Genomic DNA, 20967 nt, shown 5'->3' with positions numbered 1-20967 from the left:
ATTTGGCCCATCAAGTCCATGACTGCCCTTTGTAGAGCAATCCATTCAGCCCCATTTGCCGCTACTATCCCCATAGCCCTGTAAGTTTATTTCTCTCAAGTGCCCATCCAATTTCCTTTTGAAATCATACACCATCTCAGTTTTCACCACCATCGTAGGCAGCGAGTTCCAGGTCATCGCCACATGTTGCTTAAAAAAATCCTTCCTCACATTCCTCCCCCCTGCAATGCTTGCCCAGAGCCTTAAATCTGTGTCCACAACTCCTTCAGCTAATGGGAACAGCTTCTCTTTGTCTACCTTATCTAAACCTGCCATAATCTTGTACACCTCTATCAAATCACCCCTCAACCTCCTTTGGTCGAATGAGAACAACCCCAAGTTCTCCAACCTAACCTTGTAACTAAAATTCCTCATCCCTGGAACCATTCTGGTAAATCTCTGCGCCTTGTCAAGAACCTTCATATCCTTCCTAAAGTGTAGTGATCAGAACTGAACACCATACTCTAGTTGTGAGCTAACCAGCATTTTATACAGGCTCAGCATAACTTCCCTGCTTTTGTACTCAATGCCTCTGTTTATGAAGCCCAAGAATCCATATACTTTTCTAACTGCTCAAAGTTCTATGCAAATAAATCCCCAGGTCCCTCTGTCCTTGTATGCTCTCAAGAATTGTATCATTAAGTCTATATTGCCTCTCCCTATCCCTTCTGCCAAAATGCATCACCTCATAGTTGTCTGTATGAAATTCCATCTACCACTTGTCTGCCTATTCTGCTAGCCATCTATGTCATGTTGCAGTCGAGTAGTATTATCCTTACTATCAGCCACACCTTCAAATTTGAAATCATTGACATGTTGTGAAATTTTACCTTTTTTTCCAATATCCAGTCATTTATATATATGTATGCATATGTATTTATGTTATATATAATATATCAAAAAAGCAACAAACCTAGCACTGACCCTTGGGAAACATCACTATCTACCACCCTCCCAACCTGATAAAAAAACATTTACCATGACTCACTGTTTTCTGTCCTTAAGCCATTGTTTTTTTATCCAAGCTGACACTGACAGTATTGTGATAATAAACAGATAATCTGTTTAGGGGAATTTGCTTGCAGATAAATATTGGCCAAGACACCATAGAAAACTCTCCTACTCTTCATTGAAATTGTGATGTGCAATCTTTTATGCCCAAATGAGAAGCAGACTCAGTTTGACATCTTACCCAAAAGGCAGCACCTCTGACAACGCAGCACTCCCCTCAGTACTGCACAGGACTGTCAGCTTATGTTACAGTTCCTGTTCCCAGGAGCAAGACTTGAATCTGCAACCTTCTGACTCACAGACGAGTGTGTTATTAACTGAGCTACAACTATTTTTGTTTCCATTCTTTCACGGATGTGGGTGTCACTGGCTAGGCCAGCATTTTTATTGCCCATCCCTAACTGCCCTTGAGAAGGTGGTGGTGAGCCGCCTTCTTGAGTCCATGTGGTGTAGGTACACCCACAATACTGTTTGGGAGGGATCAGTTCCAGGATTTTGACCCAATGACAATGAGATCCCAAGTTGAAAGCAAAATACTGCAGATGCTGGAAGCCTGAAATAAAAACAGGAAATGCTGGAAAAGCTCAGCAGGTCTGGCAGCATCTGTGGAGAGGGAAACAGAGTTAACATTTCAAGTCCGTTTGACTCTTCTTCAGAGTCCAAGTTGATCCAGTTACAAAATCTTTTCTGATATTGGGCTTAGACTGAAGCATGTCAATTAGCATATTTTTATATATTATCCAGTTTCAACGAAATTGCTAACCTTTTTAGAAGTGTCACTAATATGCAGTGTGTCCCCTACAGGGAGCTATAACTTGTTTTTACTCAGCATGATTAGTTTCCGCTCTGCTTGCAGTTTGCTGATCCCAAGTACTGCTGGTAGGAAACAAATTTGCTGGTAATAGCTATAACTGCAAGCGAAAATGTGCTTGCCTATGAATAAAATTAAATCGGAGCCCCTGTAATAGGAGCTGAAAGTGCAATCTGCAGCAATACCCACCATGCAGCAGCCTCTAATTTAAAGTTTCTTTTCTTTTCCAAATTGTCAGATTTTCTGTAGCTTTTCAATATCAATTTTACAAAAGCCTACTCAGCACTATTTGACAAAGCAGCTTGTGTGCTTTTTGCCTCAATTGAAATTCCAGCCGTCAGTAAATAGATTACTGCAGTAAAATTTAAATAACTTTTAAAAAAGACATGCATAAAAATGAAAGGAATCCAAGTGCAAGGACAATGCACTTTATCTCTTTTTAATAGGTTTGAGATAGACCAATGACACAGCTACAACAAGAATGGAGCTGCGAGCGTACATGTCTTCAGTATCCATTGGCCTATGATTTTAATTTACCTCAAGGCCACATGGCACTTTACTGGACTTTGAATGTTCTGATACCTCGGCGGATGTATCGCTTGGTGCCTGTTGGTGTGAGTGAAAAACTGGTATCAATAAAGAACAAAGTACCTACCCACACTCCCCCCGTGGTCATCACCCCTTTTTGTCCCTTCCTTTTTTTATTATTCGTTCAAAGGATTTGGGTGTTACAGGGAAGGCCAGCATTAATTGCCCATCCCTAATTGCCCTTCAGAAGCCTCTGGAGATGCTTATTGGGTTGTGGGCCCACCACCTTAACAGATCTTTGCTTTTCTGTCCAGTGGGCCCTATTTGAGGTGTCAGCTGTGGCTTAGTTGGTAGCAATCTCACCTCTGAGTCAGAAGGATGAGGTCCAATCCCCATTCCGAAGACTTGAACACAAATTCTAGACCGACTCTCCTGATGCATGACTGAAGAAGTGCTGCACTGTTGGGGGTGTTGTGCTTTGGGATGAGATGGTAAACTGATGGCACTATGTGCCCTCTCAGGTGAATGTGGAAGATCTCGTGGCCCTATTTTGAAAGGTATACTTGGCCAATATTGACCCCATCATCACTAAAACAGGTATTGGGTCATTATCATATTGCCGTGTGTGCTGTGTTTCCTACATTACAATGGTGATGATACTTCAATAGTACTTTACTGTAAAGTGCTTTGAGACATGCTGAAGTGCTACATAAATGCATTTCTTCTAATGTGAGCAAAGACCGCTTATTTGCTGATGAGCGGGCATCATTGGAGAGCTGAAGCGGTTCTCAACTAACCTCAGGAGGCATGCACTTTCTAATTGCAATCTTGACTGATATTATTCCCCCTTCCTTCTCATCCCAGGCTCAAGACAGCTGAGAAAGAATTGAGCGCCAAAATTGATGTCCTGACCAAAATGAACTAGGTCAGCCCAGATGAGATATCAAACCTGGGGCGTCTCGGTTCTGTCTGGCTTCCTAATCAGCACAGGATAATTGTCCATTAGCACATCATGTAACTTTAAGGCAAATATTGTGCTCAAATTTCAGAGGTGGTTAGTTTGTTGAACTAGTATTCGATATTATTCAATATCTACAACCCTATTTTCCCCTTCTTTTCTTGAAGGTATTTTTATTGCTGGCGGATTGCAGTTTGCCTCAACAATATCCACCATTCCCACAGTTCCACTCTTAGTCCTTCCTGTCACAGTGCTGTGTGTGTGACCCTGATTGCGCTACTTGGCTGCCATGTTTCCCACAGTACTACACTTCAAAATTACTTCATTGATTGTATAGAATCGTCGGGATTTACTGCACACAAGGAAGCCATTCGGCCTATTGGGTTTGTGCCAGCCAAAAAAGAGCTATTGTGCCTAATCCCACTTTTAAGCTCTTGATCCCTAACCCTGTAGGTTATAGCACTTCAGTTGCATATCCAAGTACTTCCTAAATCCATTTAAGGGTATCTGCCTCTACCACCCTTCCAGACAGTGAGTTCTAGACTCCAGCACCCTCTGGATGAAAACATTTCTCTTCAACTCCCCTCTAATCCTTTGGCCAATTACTTGAAATCTATTGTAATCTATGTACCTTTGTTTTTGACCTCGCTGTTAAGGAAATAAGTCATTGGGCAGAATTTTGCCCTTGGCGGGCGGGCTCAGCGGGGGCGGGTGGGGGTGGTCGGAAAGCTGACCACCGTCTGCGATCGGGACCGGACTGTGATTTCACACTGGCGGTCCAATTGAGGCCCGTCCAGCACGAAATGCGAGCAGCAGCGCTCAGGGGGAGGAGTGCGAGCGGGCTGAGCACAGACTTGGTGCATGCGAGCGAGTGAGTGCAGCATAATCTCCCTGAGGCACTGAGCTGCCTCAGGGAGATGAATTGTTGTTAAAAAAAGAAAATAAAAATGTAATAAAACACGTTCTCGCATGTGGCTGTGTCACATGAGCAGGGATATGTTATTAATTCAATTTTAAAACTTTTATTTTTTTAGTATTTGCTTTTGGAAACCTCATCCCAGCCGTGGATGAGGTTTCCAAAAAAATGCAAAGGCCGCTTGGCCTTTTCACCTGCCCGCCAACGGTTAGGTTGGACAGGCAGCAAAAAAATTAAGTTAATTGATTATTTAATGGCCTTAACAGGCCTTTTAATTGTCAGAGGGTGTGCTGCCGACTCTGGCGCGCGCCCGCCAACCAAACTATTGCGCGACTGCACGTTGATGTCGGCACGCTCAGCTGATGTCAACACACGTCACTTCATGCTCAAGCAGATTGGGCGCACGCCTGCCCACTAAGCGAAAATTTCTTGCCCATAGAGTCATGGAGTTTTACAGCACAGAAGCAGGCCCTTCAGCCCATCGTGTCCGTGGGAGATCATGTCTAACAAATTTGGTTGAATTTTTCAAGGAGGTGACTAGTTGTGTACATGAGGGTAGTGCAGTTGATGTGGTCTACATGGATTCAGTAAGGTTCTTGACAACGTTCCGCATGGGAGACTGGTCAAGAAGGTTAGAGCCCATGGGATCCAGGGCAATTTGGCAAATTGTTTCCAAAATTGACTTAGTGGCAGGAGGCAGAAGGTGATGGTTGAAGGTTGATAGCACCTATCTATTCTAATTCCATTTTCCAGCACTTCGTTCATAGCCCTGTATGCTATGATGTTTCAAGTGCTCATCCAAATACTTCCTGAATGTTGTGAGGGTTCCTGCCCCTACCACCCCTTCAGGTAGTGTGTTCCAGATTCCAAACACCCTCTGGGTGAAAAACGTTTTCCTCAGATCCCCTCTAAATTTCCTGCCCCATACCTTAAATCTATGCCACCTGGTTATTGACACACCCCTGCAAAGGGGAAAAGTTTCTTCCTCTCTATGCCCCTCATAATTTTGTACATCTCAATCAGGTCCCCCCTCAGTGTTCTCTGCTCTAAGGAAAACAACTGGCTGCACTCTCCGGAGGAACCTTCACTCTCATCATTTTCCAACACAGAAAAACGGTTCTCGAGTGAGATGCACTCTGGGGCTTTCCTGACTACCTGCCTGCCTCCCTTCTTCAGACTGGTGGTCACCCATTTCCACTCTGACTGCACTTCCTTAAGCTGCAGAGTGACCACTTCTATAAACGTGTTATCCATGTAACCCTCAGCCTCGTGGATGCCCCGCTGTGTCTCCAGCTGACCCTCAAGCTCTGAAACCCGTTGCTCAAGCCGGTCAAGCCGGTGGCACTTCCTGCACATGTGGTCATCCAGACTGCCGGGAGTGTCTAAGAATTCCCAAATGCTGCAGGCCATACAACACACAGGACTGAGCTCCTTTGCCATACTTTTTGTTTGTTTTTAATTAAAAGACTATTTCCTTAAATTTAAGCCAAGTAGAAAACTATTTAATTTTTCTTAAAAAGAACAAAAGCTGAGACTCTTACCTTCTGTAATGTCTCTTCAAAGTGGGAAAAAAAGAACTTACCTACTACCTACCAATCAGCTCTCTCCCTTGTCCTGACGTCACATCTTTCTACTTCCAGCGCCGCCGAGTATCTGGGTGAGGACTGGCTCCATCACAGGTAAACTCCCATTCTTCACACAGTTGCTCCGCTCCCTCACAGGCAAGCTCCGCTCCACTCCGCTCCCGTTCTTTATACAGTCGCTCCACTCCCTCACAGGCAAACTCCACTCCTCTCCCGTTCTTCACACAGCCGCTCCACTCCTTCACAGGCAAACTCCACTCTGCTCACGTTCTTTATACAGTCGCTCCACTCCCTCACAGGCAAACTCCACTCCACTCCCATTCTTCATACAGCCGCTCCGCTCCCACACAGGCAAACTCCGCCCCACTCCAATTTTTTATACAGTCACTCCGCTCTCTCACATACAAACTACGCTCTGCTCCCATGCTTTATACAGCCGCTCCGCTCCCACACAGGCAAACTCCGCTCCACTCCCATTCATTACACAATCGCTCCGCTCCCTCACAGACAAACTCCACTCCGCTCCCGTTCTTTATACAGCCGCTCCACTCCCTCACAGGCAAACACTGCTCTGCTCCCGTTCTTTATACAGCCGCTCTGCTCCCCCACAGGCAAACTCGGCTCCACTCTCATTGTTTACACAGTCGCTCCATTCCCTCGCAGGCAAACACCACTCCGCTCCCGTTCTTCATACAGCCGCTCAACTCCCTCACAGGCAAACTCCGCTCCGCTCCTGTTCTTTATACAGCCGCTCCACTCCCTCACAGGCAAACTCCGCTCCTCCCCAGTTCTTCATACCGCCGCACCACTCCCTCACAGGCAAACTCCGCTCTGCTCCCGTTCTTTATACAGCCGCTGCACTCCCTCACAGGCAAATTCCACTCCACTCACGTTCTTTATACAGCTGCTCTGCTCCTTCACAGGCAAACTCCGCTCCGCTCCCGTTCTTTATACAGCCGCTCCACTCCCTCACAGGCAAACTCTACTCTGCTCCCATTCTTGATACAGCCGCTCCACTCCCTCACAGGCAAACTCTGCTCCGTTCCCATTCTCGATACAGCTGCTCCACTCCCTCACGGGCAAACTCCCGTTCTTTATACAGCCGCTCCACTCCTTCACAGGCAAACACTGCTCCGCTCCCGTTCTTTATACAGCCACTCCGCTCCCTTACAGGTAAACTCCGCTTCCTCACAGGCAAACTCTGTTCTGCTCCCGTTCTTCATACAGCCGCTCTGCTCCCTCACAGGCAAACTCCGCTCCGCTCCTGTTCTTTATACAGCCGCTCCACTCCCTCACAGGCAAACTCCGCTCCTCCCCAGTTCTTCATACCGCCGCACCACTCCCTCAAAGGCAAACTCCGCTCTGCTCCTGTTCTTTATACAGCCGCTGCACTCCCTCACAGGCAAACTCCGCTCCACTCACATTCTTTATACAGCTGCTCTGCTCCTTCACAGGCAAACTCTGCTCCACTCCCGTTCTTTATACAGCCGCTCCGCTCCCTCACAGGTAAACTCTGCTCACTCACAGGCAAACTCCCGTTCTTTATCCAGACGCTTTGCTCCTTCACAGGCAAACTCCGCTCCGCTCTCGTTTTTCATACATCCGCTCTGCTCCCTCACAGGCAAACTCTGCTCTGCTCCCGTTCTTTATACAGCTGCTCTACTCCCTCACAGGCAAACTCCGCTCTTACCCCGTTCTTCATACTGCCGCTCCGCTCCCTCACCTGCAAACTCCTGTTCTTTGTACACACGCTCCGCTCCTTCACAGGCAAACTCTTCTTCGCCCCCATTCTTTATAAAGCCGCACTGCTCCCTCACAGGCAAACTCCGCTCCTCTCCCATTCTTTGTACAGCCGCTCCCTCACAGGTAAACTCCCATTCTTCATACAGCTGCTCCGCTCCCTCACAGGCAAACTCCGCTCCACTGCCGTTCTTTACACAGCCGTTCCACTCCCTCACAGGTAAACTCCGCTCCGCTCCCGTTTTTCATACCGCCGCTCCGCTCCCTTACCTGCAAACTCCCGTTCTTTATACACCCGCTCCGCTCCTTCACAGGCAAACTCTTCTTCGCCCCCATTCTTTATAAAGCCGCACTGCTCCCTCACAGATAAACTCCGCTCCCTCACAGGCAAACTCCCATTCTTTATACAGCCACTCTGCTCCTTCACAGGCAAACTCCGCTCCGCTCCCGTTCTTCATACAGCCACTCCGGTCCCTCACAGCAAACTCTACTCCTCTCCCATTCTTTGTACAGCCGCTCCGCTCCCTCAGAGGCAAACTCCCATTCTGCATACAGCTGCTCCGCTCCCTCACAGGCAAACTCCGCTCCACTCCCGTTCTTTACACAGCCGCTCCACTCCCTCACAGGCAAACTCTGCTCCGCTCCCATTTTTCATACCACCGCTCCACTCTCTCACAGGCAAACTCTGCTCTGCTCCCATTCTTAATACAACTGCTCCACTCCCTCACGGGCAAACTCCTGTTCTTTATGCAGCCGCTCCGGTCCTTCACAGGCAAAGTCTGCTCCGCTCCCATTCTTGATACAGCCGTCCCAGTCCCTCACAGGCAAACTCCACTCCACTCCCGTTCTTTATAACGCCGCTCCGCTCTCTCACAGGCAAACTCCGCTCCGCTGCAGTTCTTTATGCAGCCGCTCCACTCCCTCGCAGGCAAACTTCGCTCCACTCCCGTTCTTTCTATAGCTGCCCGGCTGCCTCACAGGCAAACTCTGTTCTGCTCCCGTTCTTCATACAGCCGCCCGGCTCCCTCACAGGCAAACTCCGCTCCACGCCCATTCTTCATACAGCCGCTCTGCTCCCTCACAGGCAACCTCCGCTCTTCTCCTGTTCTTTATACAGCCGTACGATCCCTCACAGAGAAACTCCACTCTGCCCCTGTTCTTCATACAGCCACTGCACTCCCTCACAGGCAAACTCCACTCCGCTCCCATTCTTAATACAGCCGCTCCACTCCCTCACGGGCAAACTCCCGTTCTTTATACAGCCGCTCCGCACCCTCACAGGCAAAGTCTGCTCCGCTCCCATTCTTGATACAGCCGCTCCACTCCCTCACAGGCAAACTCCGCTCCACTCCCGTTCTTTATAATGACGCTCTGCTCCCTCACAGGCAAACTTTGCTCCACTCCCGTTCTTTCTACAGCCGCCCGGCTCCCTCACAGGCAACTTTGCTCTGCTCCCGTTCTTCATACAGCCGCTCCACTCCCTCACAGGCAAACTCCGCTCCACTCCCGTTCTTTATAATGACGCTCCGCTCCCTCACAAGCAAACTTTGCTCCACTCCCGTTCTTTCTACAGCCGCCCGGCTCCCTCACAGGCAAACTCTGCTCTGCTCCCGTTCTTCATACAGCCGCTCCACTCCCTCACAGGCAAACTCCGCTCCGCGCCCATTCTTCATACAGCCGCTCCGCTCCCTCACAGTCAAATTCCACTCCGATCCGGTTCTTTATACAGCCGCTCCGCTCCCTCACAGGCAAACTCCGCTCTGCTCCCGTTCTTTATACAGCCGTACGCCCCCTCACAGACAAACTGCACTCCGTCCCTGTTCTTTATACAGCCGCTGCTCTCCCTCACAGGCAAACTCTGCTCCGCTCCCGTTCTTTATACAGCCGCTCCACTCCCTCACAGGTAAACTCCGCTCCACTCACGTTCTTTATACAGCTGCTCCACTTCCTCACAAGCAAACTCTGCTCTGCTCCCGTTGTTTATACAGCTACTCCTCTCCCTCACAGGCAAACTCCACTCCACTCCCGTTCTTTGTACAACCGCTCCGCTGCCTCACAGGCAAACTCTGCTCATCTCCCATTTTTTATACAGCCGCTCCGCTCCTTCACAGGCAAACTCCACTATGCTCCCGTCCTTTATACAGCCACTCCGTTCCCTCACAGGTAAACTCTGCTCCCTCACAGGCAAACTCCCATTCTTCATACTGCCGCTCCTCTCATTCACAGGCAAACTCGAATCCACTCCCATTCTTTATACAGCCGCTCCACTCCCTCACAGGCAAAATCTGCTCTGCTCCCGTTCTTTATACAGCCGCTCGGTTCCCTCACAGGCAAACTTCGCTCAGCGCCCGTTCTTTCTACAGCCGCTCCGCTCCCTCACAGGCGAACTCTGCTCTGCTCCCGTTCTTCATACTGCCGCTCCGCTCCCTCACAGGCAAACTCCGCTTCGCTCCTGTTCTTCATACAGCCGCTCCACTCCCTCACAGGCAAAATGCACTACGCTCCCGTTCTTTATACAGCCGCTCCTCTCCTCACAGGCAAACTGCGCTCATCGCCCGTTCTTTATACAGCCGCTCCACTCCCTCACAGGCAAACTCCCGTTCTTTATACAGCTGCTCCACTCCTTCACAGGCAAACTCTGCTCATCTCCCGTTTTTCATACAAATGCGCCGCTCCCTCACAGGCAACCTCCACTATGCTCCCGTCCTTCATACATCCGCTCCATTCCCTCACAGGCAAACTCCACTATGCTCCCGTCCTTTATACAGCCACTCCGTTCCCTCACAGGTAAACTCTGCTCCCTCACAGGCAAACTCCCATTCTTCATACTGCCGCTCCTCTCATTCACAGGCAAACTCACCTCCACTCCCATTCTTCATACAGCTGCTCCACTCCCTCACAGGCAAACTCCCGCTCTTTATACAGCCGCTCCACTCCCTCAGCAGTTATCTCTGCTCCGCTCCCGTTCTTTATACAGCCGCTCCGATCCCTCAGAGGCAAATTCTGCTCCGCTCCAATTCTTCATACAGCCGCTCCACTCCCTCACAGACAAACTCCACTCGATTCCCATTCTTTGTACATCCGCTCCACTCCCTCACAGACAAACTCCACTCTGCTCCCGTTCTTTATACAGCCGCTCCGCACCCTAACTGGTAAACTCTGCTCCGCTCCCATTCTTCATACAGCTGCTCCACTCCCTCGCAGGCAAACTCCCGTTCTTTACACAGCCGCTCCACTCCCTCACAGGCAAACTCCCGTTCTTTATACAGCCGTTCCACTCCCTCACAGGCAAACCTGCTCTGCTCTCGTTGTTTATACAGCCACTCCACTCCCTCACAGGCAAACTCAGCTCTGCTCCCGTACTTTATACAGCTGCACCGCTCCCTCACAGGCAAACTCCCATTCTTCATACAGTTGCGCCACTCCCTCACAGGCAAACCCTGCTCCACCCCCATTCTTCATACAGCTACTCCGCTCCCTCACAGGGAAACTCCACTCCACTCACATTTTTTGTACAGTGGCTCCACTCCCTCACAGACAAACTCTGCTCTGCTCCCATTCTTTATACAGCCGCTCTGCTCCCTTACAGGCAAACTCCGCGCCTCCCCTGTTCTTAATACCGCTGCTCCATTCCCTCACAGGCAAACTCCACTCCACTCCCATTCTTTATACAGCCGCTCCACTCCCTCACAGGCAAATTCCCATTCTTTACACAGCCATTCCGCTCCCTGACAGGTAAACTCTGCTCCTCCCCCGTTCTTCATACAGCCGCTCCACTCCCTTACAGGCAAACTTCGCTCCACTCCCGTTCTTCATACAGCTGCTCCACTCCCTCACAGGCAAACTTCGCTCCATTCCCGTTCTTCATACAGCCGCTCCACTGCCTCACAGGCAAACGCCCGTTCTTTACACAGCCGCTGCACTCCCTCAGCGGCAAAGTCTGCTCTGCTCCCGTTCTTTATACAGCCGCTCCACTCCCTCACAGGCAAACTCCACTCCATTCCCATTCTTTGTACAGCCGCTCTGCTCCCTCATAGACAAACTCCGCTCTGCTCCCGTTCTTCATACAGCTGCTCCGCTCCCTCACAGGCAAACTCTGCTCTGCTCCCGTTCTTTATACAGCCGCTCCGCTCCCTCACAGGCAAACTCCGCACCTGCAGCATTCTTCATACCGCCGCTCCACTACCTCACTGGCAAACTCTGCTCTGCTCCCTTTCTTCATACAGCTGCTCCGCTCCCTCACAGGCAAACTCCACTCCGCTCCATTTCTTTATACAGCCGCTCAACCCCCTCACTGGCAAACCTCACTCCGCTCCCGTTCTTTATACAGCCGCTCCACTCCCTCACAGGCAAACTCTGCTCTGCTCCCGTTCTTCATACAGCCGCTCCACTCCCTCACAGGCAAACTCCACTCCGCTCTCGTTCTTTATACAGCCGCTCTGCTCCTTCACAGGCAAACTCTGCTCCGCTCCCATTATTTATACAGCCGCTCCGTTCCCTCACAGGCAAACTCCACTCTGCTCCCATTCTTCATACAGCCGCTCCGCTCCCTCACAGGCAAACTCCGCTCCACTCCCATTCTTTATACAGCCTCTCCGCTCCCTTACAGGCAAACTCCCATTCTTCATACAGCCGCACCGCTCCCTCACAGGTAAACTCCCGTTCTTTTTACAGTTGGTCCACTCTCGTTCTTTTTTGTTGTTTCACCTTTATTATTTATTTAATTTCCCCCTATCCTTATGTTACTAATTTAATAATAACCAACAAGTGATAGTTACTACGCTGTTAATGTAAACCTGAAACAAAGCTAAAAGCAAAATTTCTCATCAACCAATCACCTGCCTGCTCTCTTGTGATGTTACTCTGTCTTTTCAGTGTTGGTTTGAATCGCTGTATGTCCTTCCTATTTACCCTATCTAGGCTCCTCATAATTTTATACTCCTCAATTAAATCACCCCTTGGTCTCCTCTGTTCCAAAGAAAACAACCCCAGCCTATCCAATCTTTCCTCATCGCTAAAATTCTCCAATTCCAGCAGCATCCTCCAAAATCTACCCTGTACATGTTCCCTATAATGTGGTGACCAGACTATATGCAATACTCTAGCTGTGGCCAAACTTTTGTTTTATACAGTTCTAACATAACCTTCCTGTTCTTACATTCTATGCCTCGACTAATAAAAGAAAGTATCCGTATGCCTTCTGAACCATCTACCTATACTGCTACCTTCAGGGATCTCGGGCATATCCTGAGGTTGTGAAAGGAACTATAGAAATGCATGTTCTTTCTTTCTGCCTACCTGTTGAGGCTCCTGACCTCAAATGGAACCCCCTCATCTCCTCCATTGTTCAAGTTGCCCCCAAGAAACTTAATTTTATGTTATCATTTATTGTGAGGGGAATTGAATGCAAAAGTAGGGAGGTTATGCTTCAGTTGTACAGGGCATGAGTGAGACCAGAACTGGAGTACTGTGTTCCATATTGGTCTCCTTATTTAAGGAAAGATGTGAATGTATTAGAAGCAGTTCAGGGAAGGTTTACCAGACTAATACCAGGAATGGGCGGGTTGTCTTATGAGGAAAGGTTGGACAGGTTAGGCTTGTATCCACTGGAGTTTAGAAGAGTAAGAGGCGACTTGACTGAAACCTTTAAGATCCTGAGAGGTCTTGACAAGGTCGCTGTGGAAAGGATGTTTCCTCTTGTCGGAGAATCTAGAACTAGGGATCACGGTTTAATGATAAGGGGTCGCCCATTTAAAACAAAGATGAGGAAAAAATTTTCTGTCAGAGGACTGTGAGTCTTTGGAACACTTCCTCAAAAGACAGCGGAAGCAGGGTCTTTGAATATCTTTGAGGCAGAGCTAGATAGATTCTTGATTAACAAGGGGATGGGAGGTTATCAGGGATAGACGGGAGGTTACAATCAGATCAGCCATGATCTTATTGAATGACGGAGCAGGTTGAAGGGTTAAGTGGCCTATTCCTGCTCCTAGTTCATATGTTTGTATGTTCATTCCGAGCATTGATTTTACCCTCATCAACTGTTACCACTCCCTGAACACCAACCTTATTATTTGTATCACTTGAAGTTAAGTATATACGCATGGAGGGCATTGAGAGGATGGTTACTCGAGCACATACAAAGAGACACTTAACTGACACAGGTGTGGATTGTGTGAGGAGGTATATAATTGTAATGTTAGGCTCTGTGAATAAATCTATACTAAGTAAAGGCTGTCTTTGATTTCTTGCTTCTCCAACTCGCTATCAGGAGTATAACAAACCTGACCAAGATTTGAATAGTTTGTGCATCTCTGGTTGGGCTCATCTCCTGGATTTCTGTGCAGAATATAAGAAAAGAATTAGCACCTGATAGGCCGCCCCTCTCTAACCTCGCGGCTTCAACCTATCTGCTTTGTAGTCCTGCTCTATTTTGTCAATATTGTTGGGATTATTGTACAGCCTCTTTTGTTCCTTCAGTGCTCCATCCAGGTCATTCTGCAGGCTCCTTTCCTCCATCCAACCTTACTATTTTGAATTCAAGGCTCACTGTACACCAAGAATCATCACACTATCTGTTACCTAACTCACTCTTTCCCAGAACCACATAACTGGAACTTCCTACCTCCCTCACTCTTTCCTCCTACAATCTTCAGGCTTTTGGCATCGCTTAATTACTACATCGTGACTAATCTCAGCTTCTCTCCTACTCTTTCCTGCCTTGTAATGCCATGCATGTTGAGCCTCCAGCCTCCAGCCTGATTTCTAAATTTAAAAATGTCCAATTCACATCTTCCACTTGAGCGTAGCTGGGGAGTGACTGGGTTCAGCTAGTAACAGCTAATGTTGCATTTTAATTTGTATGTGCCTGGGATAATGTTACAACAATGGCACTACGAGGGTTAGCTGTTGGGCTGTACTTACCAAAGAGATCTTAAATGATGTCCGCCTGCCTTCATGGGAAATATAGCAAACTGTGTTCCACAGCAGCCAACCTCTCTTGTATTCTGTTTCCTCACTCGCACGATGAACACTAAAATCTCTTTGTCACTCACAGGAAACTGCTTTTCTGATTTACAGCCACACTGGTCACAAACAAAAAACAAACTTTCTCAAAACTCTCCTTGACCTTGTTTTTCAGCCTCCAGTTATCTCTTGCATACTTTTTTGCATGTCCTGTGGTCTGTCTGGTTGTCTTTTTCTCCATATATTTCTCTATCTCCGTCTGCCTGTCACACACTTCATCGTGTTTAATAGTTTGTTTCTGGATTTTCATGCTTTCTGTCTTTTGTCTGTCTTTCAGTTTTCCCTCTCTGTCTCAACCCTTTCATGTATATCTCTCACTTTGTATGGTTGTGTAACGTAACATTGGCCCCAATCTTCCAAGCCAAGCCTGGGGTCAGGAACGAGAGGAGTTCCCAAATGCATGCATGTTTTGCTATTCACACTATCTTCACCTAGAAGGCAGCCTGATTGACAGGCTCGGTGCCCTGTTGTCCAGGGAACACCACAGTGAAGGCTGCAAGTAGCTACCTTGCTGCTCTGATAGAGATTGCACAGGGAGAAGGGTGGGTACAGTGTGGCCTCTAGTGCCAGGGTGACCACGTGAGGGGCGATGAGGCAGTCAGAGACAGAGATGAGAGTTGGGCAGTTCAGTGATCGTGGTGAGGGGCCCAAACTTTTGTTGTGTTGGGGGCAGTGAGTAGGGGCTGGATGTGTGATTGGTGACAAGTAGGGGAGTCGGCAAACATGAAGGAGTCAGTGATCGCAGAGTAAGTTGGTGATGTCTCGGGATGAGCAAGGCTCAGTGCTATTGCATAAAAGTGGGTTCATTAACGGGGCAGGAAGGGAAGCAGGTTAACCTTGCTGTCCAGGAGGAATCACTCATGTTCAGCCTGGCCCACCAGCTGTGCTGGAGAAGCATTTACCTCTTCTACAGAGTAGTCCTCACCTCCCTTTAGCTGCTAGGTTTCCCGATACCCAAGAAAGCAGACTGGCCAGAGTTAAACCTGGAAGAGAGATAAAATCTGAGGAACACAGCCTGATTAAAGAGGTTTATTTTTATTTTTTATTCCTTCTTGGGATGTGAGCATCACAAGAAAGGCCAGCATTTGTTGACCATCCCTAATTGCCCTAGAACTAATTGGCTTGTTAAGTCATTTCAGAGGGCAGTTAAGAGTCAACCACATTGTTTTGGATCTGGAGTCACATGTAGGCCAGACTGGGTAAGGATGACAGGTTTCCTTCCCGAAAGGACATTAGTGAACCAGATGGATTTTTTATGACAATCCAGTAGCTTCATGATTGTTGTTGTTAATTAGACTAGTATTTTATTAATAAATTGGGTTTTAATTCTCTCAGCTGCCATGGCGGGATTTAAACTCATGCCTCTGGGGTATTACTCATGGCCTTTAATAACAAGTCCAGTAATATTACCACTATGCTACTATCCCTCAGCGTAAATGGGAGCTGATTGGTCACTAGCTTGCCCTTCTGCCTCTGTTAAAACTGAGAGTGGGGAGGATCACGTTCGGGTTTGAGATTTTTTAAGTATTTACGCTCCTCTGGACTTAGACTCACCTGTTTATGGAGGTTAATTAATATTGCCCTCACTGTCTCCATATCTCTCACAGCATCTTGGGCACACAGTGATGAAAATCAATGCAAGATCAGCTAAAACATTTGAAAAGTGAGCACAAGCATTTTATGATATTAAGAGTGATGGGAATCATGTATGGATTATGTGCTGAGGCATTTTGGATCTTTATGCTCTTTCTGTATTTAGGAAATGAAGTGATGCTTTTTGTAACATGGGGAGAACCTAAATGAAAGTGTTCCAAAATGGTTGCATATTTACCTCTGCTGAGCTGGACAAAGACTACACAATCTATCTACAGGGTGGTGGCCAAGGTATAGCCAGGTACCAAATCTGGCTTGTGAGCTCCCATTACCCATAAGGATTCTTCCTGGTGTGCCTGCTTATGTACATTATTTCTTAATAGTCTCAGGTTAGAGAATTTGGAATTTGCTCCCGGGTTGGTGAATTTAGCCTTTTTAGCACTAACCAAAGCTGCTGAAACCCAGGAAATTCAAAAAGCTTCCCAGAATTTATACTTGGCTGACTGGAGCATGACGAAGGTTGTATTGGGCACAGAGGCAGCAGAAGCTAACACTTCAACTGGGAGAGTGTGAGGATGGGGGATGCCAGTGGAGTGTATAGGTAGCCAGAAACTTATTGGCAAGCTGTTGTCGTGAGCCTTTAAGAGGATGAATATCCATCACTAGGAGGGAGATGATGTATGTATCGTGTGTTCCAGTTTTAGTTTCACTTTTACTGTAAGCAGCAGATACAGCAACTAGTGTCTACAAGCTTTGCAACAATGTAAGACTGTTCTCGTGTGCCTCGTCTTAATAAATGAACCCACAAAGTGTTTACCCAATGCCTTATGACTGATTGGTGCCTTGTATCTTATACTGCAAATAAACTCAAGGACTTATACCATCACGAGAACATGACAGGAGTTGGACTTTTGTGTGAGGGTCATTATATGCATCAGTTTGATTTTCTTTTTATTGTGAATCTCAAATGGGAACAATTTCCAAACACTCCCAGATCCTGTGATCATTGAAGTAATTTGTTTCAATTTTTGAGTCAAACAGGAAGTTTAAGACGTCATTTTCGAAGCTCAGATTTCTCTTGTACATTGGGAACGTGAACCAGCCAAAGTCATGGGATGTGCATGTAAATCACAAGTACTTACAAGGCTGAGTCTCAAATAGTTTAGTCTGATAATTCTGTTTCAGAGTAGGAAGTAAGAATTGACAGATTATTCCCCCTTCAATCTTGAATCAGATGTGAGTCACTCACTGGTTATCGTACATGGATCTGGCCCCCTGTTCCTAAAGATTGGGTATCTTTGCGATACATGGACATGTGTCTTGCATCTAGTGGGTGTTGACACCCTTTAAACATCATATTTCAACTGAACAGAGAAACATAGGAATCACTTAAAGAATGAAGATGCAGTCCATTAACTTCACCTTCTGCTATCCTGGTAGATGCACGATGCAGCAATACTAGAATTGTTGGTTAATCACAGCCATCAATCTCTATCAATGAACCTACAACAGACACAGGCATGATGTGAGGAAAACCCACGTGGTTGAGGTCCAAAGTTGCCTTTTCCTCTCCTCTCAAAAAGAGTGATTAAAATATGAAAGAAGGCCAGTCACTTTCCTTTAGGTTTTTGACTGTACTAATCCCCTGGAGTTAGGTCACAGGGGTTTACAAGTAACTGTCAATCTAGGAGAAGAGAATGTAATCTTAGAATTAGAGCTGGGCCATTTGGGAGTGAAATCGAGAATTACTTCTCATGAAATCTGGAACTTACCCACCCAGAAAACTGTGAAAGCAGGATGTTCAAGACTGAGAGTGATAGATTTTAGTTAGATAGGGGTGTCGAGGGATGTGGATCAAAAGTGATAAATAGAGTTGAAGCACCAATCAGCTATGCTCAAACTGAATGGTGGAACTGGCTTGAGGAGCTGAATGGCCTCTTCCTGTTCCCAAGTTTCTAATCTCCAGAAACTGCACTTAACAACTTACGTCTAGTTGTTCTCAGTTTGAAAGAGAGGCAGAGAGAAGGCAAATTCTCGTTATGAAGGGATGCTCTGCAGTAAAGGCTGAGCTCCAGGAGGTTCAGGATTGAGCACCAGGACATTGCTCAGATAGCAAGCACAGAAAGTTGAAGCTGTGGCTGCACTCATGTGAAGACCGAGGATTTAAGAGGACTGGACAATGAATGCTACCCAGGCCAAAGGCTCTGTGAGTGACAGAAGGCAGTCATGGAGGGTGAGGTTGATACTGAGTTATAGGCAAAGAAGGGGGACAGTTTTACACTAGGCAGAAAGTGGAAAATCTACCCCATTGTCCAGTTTACTTAATGTTTGTCCATCCAACTACGAAATTTCGAAAAATCACAGTGAAATATATTTGTAATGCTCTGGCTTGTGAAACAGTGGTAATTTATTTTAGAGGTTTGATTGGTTCCTTTCATGAATTTTGATTGGTTCCTTTTTAGTCAAGTGGAATTTTTTTAATCAAATGCCTGCCCTCCCAAGCCTACAACTTTGTTCTAATCAAACATGACGGTCTAGGAATGCTATTTTCTTGTGTGGAACCAACAAAATTGCTGGAAAACAATGGTCAGGATTTTCCGTGCCTGTCTGCGTCGGGTGTGTTCAGTGGCATGAGCAGACAATATGGCAAGAAGGCCAAAAATCGGTTTCATGATATCGTGAAACCAGTTTGCAATCATCACTCCGCCCGCCGATGGCAAGCCACGTTCCCCGCCATCGGACATCGGGAAGCTCATTGTAATACACCAGCATATCATTATAAGGCCAGCCCACCAGACTCATCCGCCTCTGCTGGATCGTCCGCCCACGTCGGCAGGAAAACACGCTGACGTGTTTCACAACAGCATTTATAAGACGTGCACTTTGCGAGCCGCCCTTCGCTCAGGACTTCAAGGTTTGTTTGCTTACCTTGCTTCGGTCAGCACTCAGCACTCCAGAGGAGATGAGGCCAGGTGGAGATGTGAGGGTGTGTGTGAGAGAATGGGTGCTGATGTCCTCTGGGCTGTCAGTGAGTGAGTTGCCAGTGAATGTGTGATGGGCTTGAGTGTGTGAGTTTAGAGTGATGAAATGGTTGCCTTACCCTGGCTGCACAGATGAGGTCATTCATCCACTATTTGCATTGGATGGCCAACCTCTTCTGTGCAGCATTGGCACTGATCACCACTGCCATCGCCTACCAAGCCGTAGTGGTAATGTAGCTGTCCCCCCTGTGGCCAGAGCATGGGTAGAGGACAGTGGGCCTCCACAATGTCCAAAAGGCACTTGAAGGCTGCAGTCTTCTTGTCTTTCAGGGCAGGCCCATGTCTTCTTTGCTGCCGTCCTGGGCTTGAAGCACTGAGCGCGGCTGTACTTTAAATGTGGTGCTTGGCATGATGAAGTGGTGAGGTGACAGCGTGGCATGTGAATCGGAGCCCATCTGTCATCAAACCAGCGTGTATCCCCAGAATGCATAAATAATGCGGCAGGTTTGGGATGATACAACGTGAAATTCTGCCATTGCAGCCAACGGGTAAAATGTTGTTTTACCCGCCCGCTACCACACCTAGTGAAAATCTAGGATGATTCCGCCCAATGTCAGTTTGTGCAAAAGGGGGAAAACTATTTTGTGTTATTATAATTAGATGGATTTAGCCAGGGAACAGTAGGTATGTTGAGACTGTAACTTTTCTATATCTTCTGGTTAGAGTAATGCACATTAACCAAACTAGACAGTGGGGTAGATCTCAAACTGCCGTTCATTATAGGAGCCGCACGATTTTCAGACATTTCCATCGATAGTTTTACACACAGTTGGCAAGGTGGCAAGGAGACTGTTGCGTATTGTAACTGGCATCAGTAACCATGGCATCTGGTGGAATTTAAACTCAATTAATTAATTAAAAAATCTGGAATTGAAAGCTGGTCTAGTACCGTGAAACTATCATTGATTGTCATAAAATCCTTCAGGAGTTCACTAATGTCCTTTAGGGAAGGAAATCTGCTGCCCTTACCTGGTCTGGCCTACATGTGACTCCACACCCACACAGCAATGTGCTTGACTCTTAACTGCCATCTGAAGTGGCCTAGCAAGCTACTCATTTGTACCAAGCCGCCACAGGGAGGTTCAAGAAAGCGGCTCACCACCACCTTCTCAAGGGCAATTAGGGATGGGCAGCAAATGCTGGCCTAGCCAGCGACATCCACATCCCATAAAAGAATAAAAAACAAGCCATGTTTAATTGAATGGCAGAACAGGCTCGAGGTGCTAAATGGCTTACTCCTGTTCCTACAGGTCAATAACTCTTGACTCAAACATTGGATTACTGAAAAACTGGTTTCCAAATTGGCTGTATAGATGCTGCCTCCTTCTCACTTTCTAAAGCAGCATTCGGCGCCTTTCTCGCTTTACGCTCGAATAATGGAAAATTCCTACAGAATTCCGCTCGTGATGAAAGATGGGAAGGAGACTGGAACTTCAGTTGAGGCTTTTTATGGCCATTATGGACAAGAATCACAAAGAAACAGATTATCCGATCATTATCACATTGCTGTTTGTGGAAGTTTGCTTTGTGCAGGTTGAATGTCACATTTTCCAAATTACTGCAAACAGTATTTTCACTGGTTGAAAAGCATTTCGGGTGCCCTGAGGTCGTGAAAGACACTATGTAGATGCAAGTTCTCTATTTTCTAATCAAGGTGACATCTTTTCCTGCTCCCTAAAATTAGTTTTTAAAGATAATGTCTGAAAAATATATTGTAGAGAATT

The 20967-nt window shown here is 47.1% G+C and overlaps 1 protein-coding gene and 1 long non-coding RNA gene across 4 annotated transcripts in view; one reads left to right on the top strand and one right to left on the bottom strand.

The window, feature by feature from the left end:
• Positions 1-20967, top strand: part of LOC144681873 (RNA-binding Raly-like protein) — a 1117315-nt gene that overhangs the window by 861955 nt on the left and 234393 nt on the right. The gene's annotated exons all lie outside the window — the stretch shown is intronic.
• Positions 1-20967, bottom strand: part of LOC144681874 (uncharacterized) — a 371446-nt gene that overhangs the window by 270540 nt on the left and 79939 nt on the right. The window contains exon 3 of one of the 2 annotated variants that reach the window (XR_013576866.1): positions 15511-15592. The exons of the other annotated variant lie outside the window; for it this stretch is intronic. This is a non-coding gene — a long non-coding RNA (uncharacterized LOC144681874). Of the gene's footprint in view, positions 1-15510; positions 15593-20967 lie in introns of those variants that run through there. 2 annotated transcript variants of the gene reach the window in all.

The sequence above is a fragment of the Cetorhinus maximus genome, chromosome 6, assembly GCF_964194155.1.
Source record: "Cetorhinus maximus chromosome 6, sCetMax3.hap1.1, whole genome shotgun sequence".
Taxonomy (NCBI): domain Eukaryota; kingdom Metazoa; phylum Chordata; class Chondrichthyes; order Lamniformes; family Cetorhinidae; genus Cetorhinus; species Cetorhinus maximus.
The sequence above is the reverse complement of the archived record's forward strand: the minus strand, read 5'-3'. Positions and strand labels throughout refer to the sequence as shown.